Source organism: Amphiprion ocellaris, chromosome 22 (genome assembly GCF_022539595.1).
Source record: "Amphiprion ocellaris isolate individual 3 ecotype Okinawa chromosome 22, ASM2253959v1, whole genome shotgun sequence".
NCBI lineage: Eukaryota > Metazoa > Chordata > Actinopteri > Pomacentridae > Amphiprion > Amphiprion ocellaris.
In genome coordinates this window covers 17,733,847-17,749,705 of record NC_072787.1, presented here as the reverse complement: position 1 = coordinate 17,749,705, position 15,859 = coordinate 17,733,847, and the positions used below count along the sequence as shown (strand labels likewise).

At 40.5% G+C, this 15,859-nt stretch overlaps 1 protein-coding gene across 5 annotated transcripts in view; it reads left to right on the top strand.

The window, feature by feature from the left end:
- Positions 1–3,445: 3,445 nt before the first annotated feature.
- The window catches only part of dlgap1b (discs, large (Drosophila) homolog-associated protein 1b), a 105,609-nt gene continuing 93,195 nt past the window's right edge, over positions 3,446–15,859 (top strand). For 3 of the 5 annotated variants that reach the window (XM_055007096.1, XM_055007097.1, XM_055007095.1), the window contains exon 1: positions 3,447–3,634. The gene's annotated coding sequence lies outside the window, so the exon portion shown is untranslated. Of the gene's footprint in view, positions 3,635–15,859 lie in introns of all 5 variants that reach the window. The other 2 variants (XM_055007098.1, XM_055007099.1) reach the window with 1 other exon arrangement.

The following is a 15,859-nucleotide window of genomic DNA, read 5'->3' as shown; positions in this document are numbered from 1 at the left end:
ATGCAAACAACCCACAAACACAATTCTCACTGAGGGCAAAACGCAGTTATGATATCAGCATTTTCTAGGACTCGTTTTTTTATTTTTTTTATTTTTGAAGCCTTACGAAAAACTCATAGTGTATTCCACCCCCTGCATCTGAATTATTCAGCTTCAATGCCATTTCTATTCTTAGTACTTTTACTAGTGTTTGGCTGGTTGCAGAAGAAACATGCAGTAAACAAAATAAGCAGCATATACTGTATGTTCAAAGCTCCATAGAATATTAACACATTTTTTTGCAGCTCTGTTCATTAACTGCGTTCTTTCATGTGAATAGGGTGGTAAAGAATGTTGAGATATGTGCATGAGCACTTGTAATGAGTTATAATTTCCCTGGGCTAAAAGATGTGCAACATTAACTGTGCAATTAGAAAATGCAACATGTTCAGTTTTGTTAAATCTTTAACTTGAGACCAGTGCGCTCACACTGTGTGCCACCGCAGTGCATTTTTACATGAAGACCGCATACTGCAAGGTCAGAATAAGATGTTTACGCATCATTTTTTCAGGCTGGAATTAATTTGCTTCAAGACAAAGAGGCCTGGATTAAATCAAGTCGAAAAAGCAATAGAGTCTTCAAGGAAACATCAAAGGGTTGCAGATGTCCCTCTGGGCCGTTTCATGAGCATCGATCGAAAATGCTGGGTGGGAATGTGCTTACAGTCTCCTATCCAGTGAAACTGATTTCATCCAGCCACGCCTCGTAGCTGAGATCCCCTAATCTCTCAAGTCTGAAATTGTTCTGAGAGACGCAACAGAAGAAGGGTGAATGGCAGTAGAGCAAGGGATTGGAAGGTAGAGCCGAAACTGGGTGACATCTGCCGCATACTACTGCTGCAGTCAATATGCTGCCATAAATAAAAACACGATTCTGTTTTCATCAGCCATGTTGCGCAATTCAGACTACTTTTATAATTCAGCCAACATTTCTGCATGCAATATTCATCTCTGCAATCAAAGGAGGCTTTCCGGTGTTATTTGATGTTTTGGTCCAATTTATGAACACACTCATTAGGATTTGCACTGTTACAAGGCTGTCATTGCTATGGCAGCATCAGCAGAATTTTTAATGATGTAGAATGATTAATAATTTACATGAATATGGCTTGTGCTTCATCTGCCAGCATCATAAATTTGATTAATCAAATAGTTATAAATGTAATTATAAGCCACAGGATTATTCTTCTAAATATACATTGCATTAAAAAAAAATTCATATATACCAAGCAAGAAATGCAGTCAAAAGGTTTCTTGGAGGTTTTTTTTTGTTTTTGTGTGTGTGTGTGTGTGTGTGTGTGTGTGTGTGTGTGTGTGTGTGTGTGTGTGACAGCTGAAGAATTCGTGCCTCTGACAAATTGTCAAGGTGTGGTTTAATAGTAATTGTCACAACAGAGTAGTCTAGCAGTTACTTTGCACTTTCTGTCATTTTTCATATGTTTGCAAACCTCCTTTGGAATGAATTATTGATAAATAGCTGGCTGTTGCATGCTGAGCCTGAGAGGGAGGTAAGACCAGGACTGGATTCTGTTACAGACTGGAACCACTAATGTCTTTACAAAATGCAGGCTTCTGTCAGGTGGATTAAATCTTACAAGTTAGATTAAATGCATAGATGATGGTTTTACAACAGATTCACTGAAAAATGTGTGAAAATATGCTGCTTTGTTGCTCCATTTTTCAATTTTCAAATAAATACAAATATAATTCCACTGCTGTTGAATTGATTTGTTGACAAGCCTCAGGGTTGCTGGGGTTTTATACATTTTTAGTTTGTGCATTTTTCTGTTTTTCAGCCTCGGTAGGTTTTCAAAAAGGCAAGCCACGCTTTGATGTGTAGGCTAGCATCACTGGTGTACTGTATTTACAAGATGCTGTGACGCAAATAAGATCACACTTGCCTCCTGAGGGACTCACTGCACCAGCATAAGTTCCCTTAAAGACACCACACACAGTAAACAATCTTGAACTGCTCACAGGGATTTACTGCTGTCAGCTTTGGGTGAAAATTTAGTTTTCCCCTGAGACGAAATCAGTCATCACGTTGGGGTCAAGAAGGATTAAATCATTCTACTGATAATAAATGTCAAAGGGAGTGAAATGGCAGACAATTTAGTTGAAATTAGCACAGTTTGATATGAGCAGTGAATTATACAGATCTATTTCACCTCAGTTCATTCATAATGCTCCACTAGCAACACAGATAATCAATCTTATTTGCATACAGAGCAAGTTTGGCCACTCATTATAGCTCTATTTATTTTTTCTCTCTCCCTCTCCCTCTTTCCACCTCTGGGATGTGCGTTGTGTGACGGGGGAAGTATTGATTTCACCGACACTTTCAGGGAACGCCTTTATCGATTGACTGACACCAATAAATTGTTGATTGCTAGATGATGAAAAGGCTCCAGGCAACAGTAAATCCTCCCAGTAATGTCTCAATGCAGATGTTTTCTTGTGCAGCACCACATCCAAAACCAGAGCCATGTATCACTCTGCATGCGTAACTGATTTGGTTAAACCCTGATAATTCAAAGTCTACACTAACACACCAGTAGCCTACAGCAAGTTCAGTCTTTGGTGCTGCTGCTGTTGCCAGGGTTATGCCATTGAAGTATTCAACCTTGTTATTAGATCTAGGCTGGCTGGCAGGCACAGAGCAGTGGCTGGGCTGCTTTGTTGGTTCTTGTTCCTTCCTAGCAGAGTAGCTTCAAGTCATTCAGCACTATGACTGCTAGAGAGTAATGGGAGAAGCCTGTGCCATATGCATGTCTGCGTTGTGTGGAACAACTATTGCTGTTTTTTCTTGTGGGTGTAAGTGACTGAATATTTTTTTTTTACATTAACACAAGAATCGCTGGGTTTCAATAATCCCTTTATTTTACAGCCTATTTCTGTAATAAATACAAGACATTCTTTAAATTGAAATATTTACCAGAACCCGAAGACAAGCAATCATTGCAAAGGTGAATGAAATCAGGCAGGTTTGAAATAGACTGACGGCTGGATTGACCTTGAAAAAAAAAATTTTTTTTATTTATATATATATATATATATATATATATATATATATATATATATATATATATATATATATATATATAGGGCATTAGCCCTTTCGCTATTAGCCTCAACCGCTAAATGAGTTAGGCTAATTACTGAGAAATTAAATGCACCTGTGGCCCACCCAGTTTTACTTTTCTCATTTTTTGGTTATATTTATCCGCAATATATCAACTGCAAGCTGTTATTTATTGTTATAATTGTTTCTCTGGTAACAGTCTGTATGTGTTGTGTAGAATTACGGACGGCGTTGAGGCTGGCTGAGGACTCCAGGCCGCAGATTCCATGTCGGACTTTAGTTTTCTCCGTTCATGTGAAGCGCTGTTTCATACGTTCAGTGATGCCTCTGCAACCCACAGACGGAGCGATAGAGGAAGATACTACAGTCTGTGGGACCTTACCATCCAAGTGACGTCCTGTATGACCAACCCCGACTTGTAATAATCTCAAAGCAAAGAAGCAATTTGCAGCGGAATTCACTGGATTACTCCCCGAGGCGACTGTCGGACGGCCAGTCTACTGTGTTGACAAGGTAAGGGGGGCAAAATGCGCAGATTGTTTCCTCGTTTCATTCATTCTGCAGTGAGAATTTGTTTGCACTTGTCTTCAGGTGAAAGCGATTTGGGCAAAACACGCTTCGAGAGCCACTTTTTCCAACATGCAGCCGCGCACGCATTCCTGTTTCCCCTCGTGTTTGCATATTAACTGCGGTGATTGCTTAGATTTCCACAACTTTCTCATAAACCCGGGACACCTTAAAGAAATCGGGAATTAATTTTTAACAAAGTTGTTGCACTGCATGTTCTCCTTTGGCTCGCTGACAGCCGTCCCTGCCACTTGCCGTAAGTGATAATGAGGCAGGAGTGAAATATCCAATCACTCCATACGTGCGCCTTGACGGAGCAACCGCGTCTGCAGCTGCGTCTTTGGCATTTTAATATGAGGACGAGCTGCAGGATTTTATTTTATTTTATTTTATTTTTTTGCCTCTTCTTTGCAAGACAGCTTTTTCTCATTCAAGGAAATCAAATCCGACCATGCCTGCTGCCACTTGTAGGACGAGGATGCATTGCTGGCCATCAGAACATGTGCCATCGGTCTCCACATCCACAGCTTTGAGATGGTATTCTGGACACATCTCCATGCAGGGGGCACAGACTCCACTCTACATTAAGGGCTACATGCCTTATTCCTGTTGTAATGTGAAGCTGCTCTGTCAGGCTATTTGGTCACTCAGTCCCTTTGGAAATTGCATGTGGTCTGCATTGCTCCAGACTGAATGTGTGATCTGCAGAATAGTGCCTCAAGTAGTAGCCCCTGCAATTCAGCCCAGCATAAATGGACCACATTACATCTGTAAATTACTCTCTAGACTAACTCCAGCTGTGGTATGAATGGATCACTTGCACGATGCTTAATGCACAACCAGTTAGTCTAAGAGAATGAAGCTGCGTTAATGACTCCTGATGTGGATGGAAATTATACGCTATTAGAATATGCTCAGTAATTATTGTGTGTGGAGGAGGGAGGGAGGGAGGAAAGAAAAAATAAAACTGTTGTTGTGACTACAGCAGAGGTAAAGGGATCGAGGCTAAGAGGTCAACTGAGTATGAAGAAGCCATTAGCAGCTAAACTAATGAAGCACTGGGAATATTGCATGGAAGCTGCAGATTTTCCAGAACAAGAGGGATATTTAATGTTTTTTCTCGCTTTATTATCTTGCATTCTTACTAAAAATGAAAGGCAGACATTTTTCCAAGCTCTCATCTCAAAGAAGCAGCCAACAATCCCTCAATCTGCTGACCTTCCCTCTGCGCCTCTGCCACTTTCCTAAGCCAGAAATGTGCATTGCTTTTCCATATTATACACAAGGCCCCGGCATTTGCTCACATTCTATAATCCCTTCCCCCATTAGAGACCCTTCTTGCACATATGACTGACTGCGGTGGCTTCATACTACTGAGTGTCGGAGTGATCATTAGCTGCTGTTCGTCTTTGCCTGTCAGATAATGATGGACTCTGTGTTGAGCTCTTCTTCATTTGCATCGTTTTTTTTTTTTTGCCTTGACACTATCACCAGCTGTCGTAGCTTCCCCTTGTATCATATGCTCAGATGGTGAAAATGCAACAATCCGCCGACTTGAGGTTCCACTTCTTAATTCCGCGTCGATTAGTGGAGGGCTTATCCTGCTCATGTCTGTGTTTGTGCTTTTGTTGAACTAAGCAGTGCCAGTTGAGTTAAAACACGATGAGATCTGCTCTGCTACAAAATACCTGTAAACACCGCACTCGGCCGCTGCTTTCCAAGCGCTGCCAGTGGAATATTAAGGATGCTTCTGAGGTGAGATAAGGGGCTTTTGAATATTTTACAATCTCTGTATGTTTTTCACACTTCTTCCGTACTCAGCAAGCCTCGCGTAATTATGCAGATAATGCCGTCCAGATGCAAATGTGTCACCGCCGACGGTCCAAATGGCCTGTGTTTGCTGTTCGGTTTGAGATTGTCTCTGAAGCCACGGAACCCTGAAATTAAAATGAAATTATAAAACGGGACCATCAGATTTAAGAAGACCAGAGGGCAGGAAGGAGGCTAAGACTCGCTGTGGCACAAATATTGCTTTCTAACACCCCCGAGGGCTTACAAGAAAAATAAGGCATGATGACGGCAAAGAAGATTTTGCAATGCACAGTGATGACATAGCTGTTACTCATAACTTGTCCCCCCTCAGGTTTTATTAGCGAAGGCCAGAAGTCACAGTCGTGTCGTAATGATGGTTGTGGAAGGCAGCAATGATGAGTCAGCTATTGCCGTATTCTCTGATGTGCTGTAAATCCAGGCTGTGTTCTTTTTATTCTCTTTGCCTGATTTTTAATTGCGCCGCACTGTTCAACAGAGCCGATCCCTGTCAAGGCCCACTACATCTTGTTGCTCTTCTTTGGTTCACTTATGAGAACAGGACATCTTCTGTTTCCGAGGCGTCACCGCTCTCGCAATAAGAAGACGATACTATTTTGGCTTGAGGCTTCAAGCACTCGCGCTCTAGTCCTGTAATCTCAGCCCGTGTGCTTCTGGCACACTTAGCTGCTTGGATTGGTCATGTGGGAACTGTCAGCAGGGCAATTTAATTTCTTCAGCTTTTCTCCTGTGGATTTTTTTCCCTTCCAAAATGTGAGAGAACAAGCGGTGCGCTACCTCGGGGAAGCCAGGGGAGAACCTTACTGTTTTTGGGATCCAAACTGTGAGGGTTTAGACAGAGTTGAACATCTTTATGAAGCCCAGCTCCTCATGGGGAATGTGAGCGCCATCGCCTATGAAACAGGCCTCCCTGCACCTCGGCAGATTGTTGTTGCATTAACATAGAGTCACTGCTCGAATAAATGTAGTAATACCGCTCTTTGGAGATTATCTGCCTTTTGGGAAGTTTAAGGCTGAAAAAAAAAATCACTTTCGGCTCTGTAGGATTTATTCTTAATAACATATCTGACACTGTAAGTTTTTTTTTTCCGGCACACTTTGATGTCAACTGATGTTCATTTATCCGAAACACTCACTCAGCTGACAAATAGAATTAATTTGTGGGTCAAATCCACTACCCTGATAGCAGGCTGCAACTGAACCATGAGGCAGAGTACATTACTGATGATGCCACTTTGCTGGATATACAGTATTCTGCTGAGGGATTTCTGTGAGTGCAGCAGCTTTTAAGTCACTGATGAAGAGCATTGTTTACCATTGCAGCTTCTCCTCGTGCCTGCAGGTCATACTACAGTCTGTGCCTCTGGCTGTCTGTATCTCCGTGTTGATACTGTGCATCTCTATGCACATTATAAACACAAAGACATTTACAGTATGTCTGATCACATCATTATGCTGTCAAGGCATCTGCACTGTTTAAAAAAGAGCATTTTATAACTGTTTTTTTTTTTTTTAATTTAGTATTATATAACAGATTTTTACTTCTTTGCTGAATTGCAGCTAATAACAGATTTTTTTTTTAAGTATTAACTTAAATCTTAAAAATAAACAAACAACCCCAAAAAAAAACCCCAGATCAAAACTGTAAATATGTATCCACATGAAAAATCTGTACTTTTGGACATGGTAAAATCAACAAAAAATATTTTCATTAGAGATATTTGCCATTATTTCTCAAAAGTATGTATATTAGGTTAAAAAAGATGGTGAATGATTTTCTTTAAGTACTACTTTAAATTAGAGTAATCACAAATTACAACAAAATAGAATAAATTACAGATAATATCTAGCAAATTATAGATTTTCCTTGTTTTGTCAATTCAGAAAATATCTGGTAAAATCACAGAAAATAAGTATTAATTTACATGTTAACAGACAAAAACAGGCCAAAACAGTATATGTCAGCAAATGTGGTCATTTTTTTATTTTTATTTATTTTTACCACATTTAACATGAAACTACACTCCTGTTATTGTATTTAAACAAGAAATTATAATTATTTTATTTTACACATACTTTTTATTTGTAAGAAAAATTCTGTGAATTAAGGATTACAAATGGTTAATTATTTTTAAGCGTTGCTTTATTTTTTTTATATATATGTGTGTGTGTGTGTGTGTGTGTGTGTGTATGTATGTATATATATGTAAATATTTAAATTATTAAAATTTTCTCTGTTTTGTTAAGTTACAGATAATATCTAGTCAAGTATTAAGTATTACTTCACATGTTGACAATAAAAAGGAGGTTGAACTTGTACATTGTGACTCTAATATTGCACAGATTTACTATATTTAAATCAGCAAAGAAATAAATAAATTATTGTTTGTCGAGTTTTGTAGTCTTTCTAACCACATACATTTTCCCCTTTTTATCTTCAGCACATGCAGCTCATGTGTGACGCCATTCTGGTGACATACTTTGGTGTGATCGCCTGCTTTTCTTTTGAACTTTCCTTGCAACAGAAACTAGGACACATATTTGTTGATATAAAGACATACTGTAGACTTGCATTTGCCAGGGGACAATGTCAATTCTGGTGGGAGAGTGAGGGAAAGGGGAAGAGAGGCATGTTTGTATGCCTTCCAGCTATTGGAGCATGCTCCAACTGTGAAAGGCCACTGCCATTGTTGGGTAACATAATCCACCAGGGAGGCCTTCAGCCAGACACTGGGGAGGACTGCCTATACACACTCCCCCTCTCCCTCTCTCAGTACACATGCATATCCCTTTCATTGCTAGAATCGGCCACTGAATGCTAAGCAATTTTCAAGTGTTGCTGAACTTGCGTGTGGGGCGATAGCGCATGCATCCTATTATTGTTGCCATTCTGTACAAAAACTCTCTGCTCGCTGCCCGGCTTGTTTAAACATCATTATTGATAGCGGTAGATTCTGATGTTCTCCACTGATGGGGAGGCGAGTGGCTGGATAGAAATGTAGTAATGCAAACCGCTTCTCTGGGAAAAAGTCATCCCAGAGATAGCTCTGTCAGGATGGTTTTAATGTAGTATTGTGGAGTGTGTGGTCACCTGCAGAACTGATGCCAATAAGAGTGTTACTGTGAGAAGCAGATTTGTGGTTTAATAGAGGAAGCAGTGGCTTGCAGTGGATTATATAAAGACTCATGCTTCACTATCAGATTGCTTGCAACCTAATAAGTATGGACATTTCTCCACCATGGAGGCTCAGGCTGCATATAGACATTCAAAAAGGCACACATGCACATCCGAGGTTGATTTACCTGAATGTTGCTGCCTGATCAGCCTGTTATCTGGCTGTTCTGTAAAATTATTGTATGTTTGCTTTAGAGCTACAACAGTTCGAACTCTACTGATCAACAGAAAATGAAGTGACATCTATTCTGATTTATAAAGGTAGTGTAAAGCAGTGATTTTACATATGTTCTGAGTTTGTCACGCTACAGGAAACTGTTTTGAATGATCAAAAAAATTGCCAAATTAGGTTTCAAAATCTTCCAAAAAAATGTACTGCATTATCCACTGTGAAACACTGGTTCTGAAGACATCGAATGCTTTCACACCAGCCTAAATGAACCACAATAACTGTGCAAATGGACCCGAATTCGGTTTCAGGGAGCCAGATGGGTTAAAGGTGAAATTACAAGTGCACGCTGTAGACATAGAGTGTTTTTGTCACTTTGCACCAGCGGACTCTTACCTGCTTTAATAAGCTAAGCGCACAGGGCAACTTACACAGCGGGAATGGAGGATCAAGGGTGTGTATATGGACAGAGATAGTCAGTTCAGCCCCATTCAACAGTAGTGGATTATCCCAGTCCCAGCTGTCCTGCATTTGCTGGATGAAGGCATAGTTAGCTAGTAATCTCTAGGCTGCAGTAGGTGTAGTAACTTGGGATCCATCAGGAGACATCAGCTGATGCAAATGTGTTGTAGTTTTTATAACATTATAGTGGGAGGACTCATGCAAAATTTGGCTTCAGTGTGACCCATGATTTCTGGCAGAAATGATTTTCAAAAGTCTAGCTCCACAATTTAGTACGGCATACTTCAATGTCTTTTTAAATGTTTGCAGAAATCTATATATATAATGTTATAGTAGAAAATCTTTGACTTTGAACATAAAAATAATCAAATTCTCTGGTTTCCGTAGTCTTCAATTTGTAGATCCTGAAGTAATTATTCCAACATTATTTAAGTAGCGTGACTAATTGTTTCATCTCTATCTGATGCTAAATTTCAGTATGCAGAATTAACTGTCTCACTAGATCTGCTTGCATCTAAAGTGCAATTACATTACTTTGAATGTTCTTATCTCTTTTCTGTCATTTTCACCATTGCATTTGCTCATCTTGTAAATCTCCTTTAGCAGCTATTTATGAAAGCAGAAATCATACTCAATTTAACAATGTAAAATGCTATCTATCTTTATAAATATTTGGTGGATGAGATTTCTCCTGCAGTAAACATAAATCAGGAGTCAAATCAATTATTAAACCTAACCTTCCGCCCAAAACCCTCAAAATTTCCACCTAGCTGATCTGACAGGTACATTACCATGTGAAATGTAGTAAAGTTCCACTGCTTCTATTTCTAACCTTAGCAAGATTATCAAATATAATCAAAAGTCAACTGGCAGTCATGCTGTCAAAATGATTTGCCATGAAAGGTTCACATTATCACATTTCCCACTTATAATTTCACATTCTTTGTGTGTGAAAAGCTCCTAACAGTTAAGTGCGGCTCCTCATTGCCTCACTCAGGAGGGCTCTGCATGTGAGTGGGTTAGAAGGCATGTTTCACGTTGAAAAGGCTCTTTATGAAACCTTTTGCTGGCATATATGAAAGGCATATAACTATTACAAAGCAATCAGGCCTCAGAAATGGCATTTTGCTAATGTTTGTACAAACACCAATGCTATTTTTGAACAGGGTTTCCCCCTATAATTCCAACCATTTATAGGCTAAAAGCTGAAAAGCCAGTGGCAGCATTGATGCTAAATTCTTTGTATCAAAGTCTGTTACCATGTGTACACAGTAAAGCCAGGGGCTCCCATTTGCATGCATGCTGAAGCTTCAGGAAAGTCTAGATAGCTTGTCTGCTAGACTGACATTGATGAGAAAATGGGATTTATGCCTCTTTCGAGAAGATGTTGAGAAGATCTTGCTGTTTTGGCAGAAGGCATTAAAGATTGTGGTATTGATGGAACAGTGAGAGGTGATCCTGAGTAGTACAAAGACATAAAGCAGATAATAGTTATAAGCACAGACCAAATAATAGGCAATTTTTTAAATTAAAAAAATGCCAGACATAAAGCTTTCATAACATATATTTCTTGTTACTGAACAAATAGACACTCCCGACTCTTACAGCCTGACAGTTGACAGCCTGATAGCTACTGTTATTATCCAGACATTGTAAAAAGGTGTTTTTAATCTCTGTCCTATTCCGGCGGCATCTAGTTGAATTATTTCATTGGCAATAATGTTTTCATGGCAGTCTTCATCATCAAACCTTTGCCACGTAGATGGGATGATAGTGGGACACAATCAGTGTCATGTCAAACTATTTAACCTCCACATAGCACAGGTGTCACATCCCGCAAGAACAAATTAATGTGACATTTTCACCGTTCCCTGACACTGATGAGGGATTTTGCAATCCAAACTGGATGCTGGTGACTATACTAGATTTCACCTTGTTCAACTCAGATGATTTGGCGTAACAGAATTAGAATTTCAAGTAAGGATACATCTAAACTGTTGGGTCATCATATTTGGTTAAAAAAACAAAAAAAGTAACCTTTGTGAAAGGAGTGAGGTGTTAGGAGGCTGGTGACTAAGCTTCTAATAATAGACGCTGTTGAGATGCATTATAAAAAAGGTAAAATCCTGCTTTTCTGTCAGTCATGTCTGCCAATTTTACGGAAGTGCACTACTGCATTGTTGAAGTCTTCTTTTAATGCGGTCCAGCGGAGCTGCTCAAAGACTTTATATGAGATGCTGAGCAACTGAGAGGATGCAGGGAAGCATGTTGTCAGAGCAACAGTTGCTGAAGAAGCTATTATGCAGAGCAAAACATTTTAAAACAGGACAAAGCTAAAACTAGTTATACTCCTTATAGTGTAACTTCTTGAAGAAGAAAATTCTTTCTTTCTTCTTCAAGGTGCATTTTGAAAAATAGATCAGCCAGTTGTTTCATTAAATTGGGAAATACTTCTTGTGAACTTACTTTCTACAATATGCAAAACCAGTCTGTTGACAAAAACAACTAAAAATCATCATGTCTTGTTTTGTAGAGGCATTTTTGATGAACTGTTATGATCACTATTAACCTCTGTGACTAATACATGCTGTTTGCTGTTACTACTTTACAGTAATAGCCACTCCATGGTTTGCTAGTTGATTGCTTTTTGGGGGAAGCAGCAGCAGTAGAAAATATTCAGCTGGCAGCCACAGTAACACTGGATGACATGCAGCATGGAAGCACTTTGAAAAACACTCTTATTTACTTAGTACTTTTATTTATTCCAGTGTACATCACGGTTTTCCTCCCTCCCCTTGGACCACACGCTGTCTTATTACTCACAGTGTCAGTTTTGTGAGAATTGGCTTGGTGGAGCAGTTAGGGGGCTTCTCCTGACCTGCCAGCATCCCTCCATGCCTCGGCTTTCTGCAGTGCCCGGTAGCAGCTGGCCTGGCCGCTTCTCACTCGCTGTGACAGGAGAAGGAGGATGACGATGAATCAGGGGCATGACGAAGATCTCCCCAGCGCTGACTAGTCTCTGAGTTGCCAGGCACTGTCACGCAGCGAGAGCGCGTGCGATCGCCGTTCTGTTCGTCCATTTTAAAGCTCATAGGCAAGTGTGATTCCGCAAATCCAGAACGCATTACTGTACCACAGGGCCCAGTTCTTCGGTAATGATGAAGTACTTTGCTGTTTGCTTGTATTGTTATGTGTTGGTGTCGTGTTATTTAAATATTTTCAAAACTGCTCTTTTAAAATGTTCTTTTTTACGTTGTTAACTCATCCAAATGGTGTTTTTTTATGCTTGAAAACACGTGATGAGTGAAATAAGCTGTCAACATACATCTGGGCATTTCTACCTAGAAACTACAGCGTACTGATGACAGTGTGAAAAGCATCAATTTAGACTTCCTTGGTTTCATATGTAACAAACCTAAGAAACCAATCCCATCAACTTGCAGGGTGAGGCTTCCTGCATCTGCATTCTTCAGAGTCAGTTTCCGGTTATAAATGTGTGGCTGAATTATTCCAAAATAAGAACATGTCGACTAATTTTACAGTGTTTGAGCAGAGTCATAGGTGAATCAGTTTGGCTCAAGCTGCAGGAGGCGTGGACTTCATAGATCCACGCGTTCTAGCGAAAACAGCAATGTAGAGTTACATCTATGCCATTTTAAAGCAGAAAATATCTCATTTTCATAGATAGCACTTCCAAATATGTAACCTTGATGCACAGAAATTAGTTTTTTGGGGTTAAATCGGTGACCGGAGATGGACTTTAAACCACCTCTGTCCTGTGCGTAGAATACACAGTAGTTGGCATTAGCATGTCACGTGCCTGTCATTCGCCGTGGGAGGTCCAGACTGTGTCATGTGACCCAACACTGAGGAAAGCCTTCGTGAGCACAGCTTCTTGTGTATTTAAAGCAAGGAGATTTATTTAAGAGCCTGTTACACAAGATAAGCTGCAAAAGGTACAGCTCCAAATGGAATAGAGGAGCCTATTTGTAAACGTCCGCAAGTGCCGGGTTTTAAGTGCCAGGCTGGGAGATGAATAGAGGCGATAAGCAGTAGAGGGTAATTTCAACAATGGGTATTTAAAAGAGTAGATATTTTGTGATGACAGCCTTTAATTGATCTCATCACTTTTGAATAGAGGATAATGTTGGGTTTTTATTGAGCTCGTCTAAACGCTGACAGCTCGAGGTAAAAGAATGTCTTGTGTGTCCCGAATGTCATACCGCAGTGCACTAACCACATTTTTTCCCTCTTTTTAAGCCGTACATGCACTGTACAAGGGGCTTACTTTGATTTCATCCTTGACTACAAAAGCCCACAGGAGATGGTCTGAGGCAGTACTGACTGTGCACGGAGGTTTTGTTTCAAAAACGGCATCAGTGCAAGCTGAAAAACCCCGTTCGTATTCTCGATTTTAATTGAGAGAGAGCCCCTCAAGCATACTGCCAATCTTCCCAGTAGATGAAACCCTACAGGGAACCTTTCCTGCAGTGAAATGTTGAACTACTCACCGTCCTTCTGTGCCAGCTTACAGTGCTCGAAGCACTTCTACCTCCTCCTGTGGGGAGAGAGTATCAGCCATTATAGTTTCAGAAAAAGTGCTGTGATTGAGATGTGATGGTTAGATACGAAGCTTAGAAATGTCCCTCACTGTTTAGATGTGAAGTTTACATGTCCAATTACACAGTACATGGACACAACATACAGTAATCTTGATATGGTTGCTTGATCCATAGGATTAGTCTGGATTAGCAAAGCTAACTTTCGTACGACAGCAGCAATAATCTTTTTTGAACTAATAACAGTAATCACGTTAGGAATATGTTTATTCCCACACTGAAGTGACTCCAGCGCTGCAACATATTTGACGCTTAAATAATTGATAAAGTGAGTAGGCGGGGGGGTCTAGATGTAATCATAACATGCGCTGGAGTTTTATATAGGGCCCATGTACTGCGGAATGTCCATGTGAGGAAAGGCAAGGCCCTACAACTCTGCCAGATTTCATTTCACGCTCCGCAGAGCACAGCCTCTGAGACGGTGACATTTACATGGCCCTCTATACCACCGCCAGTTGCTGCAGGCCCAAGGCACTGGCTAAATCAGGCACAAGGGCCAATGAATGAGGAGGCAATGCAAGCGGGAGAACAAGGAGGAGATGGCTAATGTGCTGTGCAGATGAGGCACACAAGAGAACATGGTTTTATGTTAAAAGGACGGTATCGCATCATAGCTATCCTTCGTCTTAACAACCTTTCTTTGGAGATACATGTATTATGTGACATTATGAATTATGCTGTGATAATTCATCATCTCCATCACTGTCATTTTGTTAGATGTTACATTAGATGCGGCTGCGACCAAGACCTTTGTTAATGATTATGGCTGCTTTGTGTTGCATGTATACCAACAAATGTACTCCCACAAACAGGATACAGCTGTTTCTTTGGGAAAAACCCATTATGCAAACAACTATTACTGTATGTGCAGCTCTAGTGTTGCATGTTTGTGTGTGAATGAGAGAAAAACCATTGTTCAGTCTCTAAGTCCAGCTTTTCTAGGGATTATCTGCTCCACAGACCGACTGATCATCTCTTAACTAAAAGGTCACTGGTCTAGTTTGAATGCAAGGGAACCCCTTCTGCTCTATCCTCACCTTATCCCTCACTAATCTGATTGGGTTTCCACCTCTAGTAGCTTACTGTTTCACCCCAGCCAGCAGGAGTTGCTCAGTCCTTACTTTACTCCACATTGCCCATCCAGGCCGTTTTTTTAATGACACCCTCACAGAAAAGTTCCCCAGTGGGTTGAAACAAACATGCAAAGGAGCTGCAAACACTGAAATGGTTCTGGCTGCATTCAAAGGAAACCCTTTGGCAATAAGAGAATCTTTCCTCTTCTGAGATCATTGTAGACGCCTCTCACAGGTCTCCCTCTGAAAATGTATAAAGACAGTGCACATTTGCCTTATATAATCACTGCGGAGGGAAACTCCTCATGCTGCGTCCTCTGAGGGTGTTCCGCCGTGGAGCCAGTTTGGCGCAAAATGCTCTGCTCCTTTTGGTCTTCAAATCCTGGTTTTTGCTTTTGGTTGTGTTCTCTGGCAAGTCACTTTGCTATGATATTTTTTTCCCAGGTGGTATGTATCCGTAGATGTGCGTGTGTGTAAACACATCAATCAGCGTGTACTGATTGGAGCCCGAAAGCTGTTGTACATGACAGCCTTTCATTGTCCACAGAAGTGTTTTATTTAGGTTGGAGCATATTTCAGTAGATTGTTGAGCTGTGACTGTTATTGCAGCATTATCAGATGCAGAAGAGGACGAGGCAGATGGACATAATGACGGCAGTAGCAGGAGAGCAGGTGGAGGTCAGCATCGCTACCAGGCACTCTCACTGGTCTGTTCGTCACGGTGCAGTGAATCAATACGACTGTCAAGCAGATGAGTCCTCACTGCTAGTCCATTACAAAGTGGTAAATCTAGCTATGGCACTTACTAACTGCCATAATGAGGTGGTAACAAAGTTATGGAAT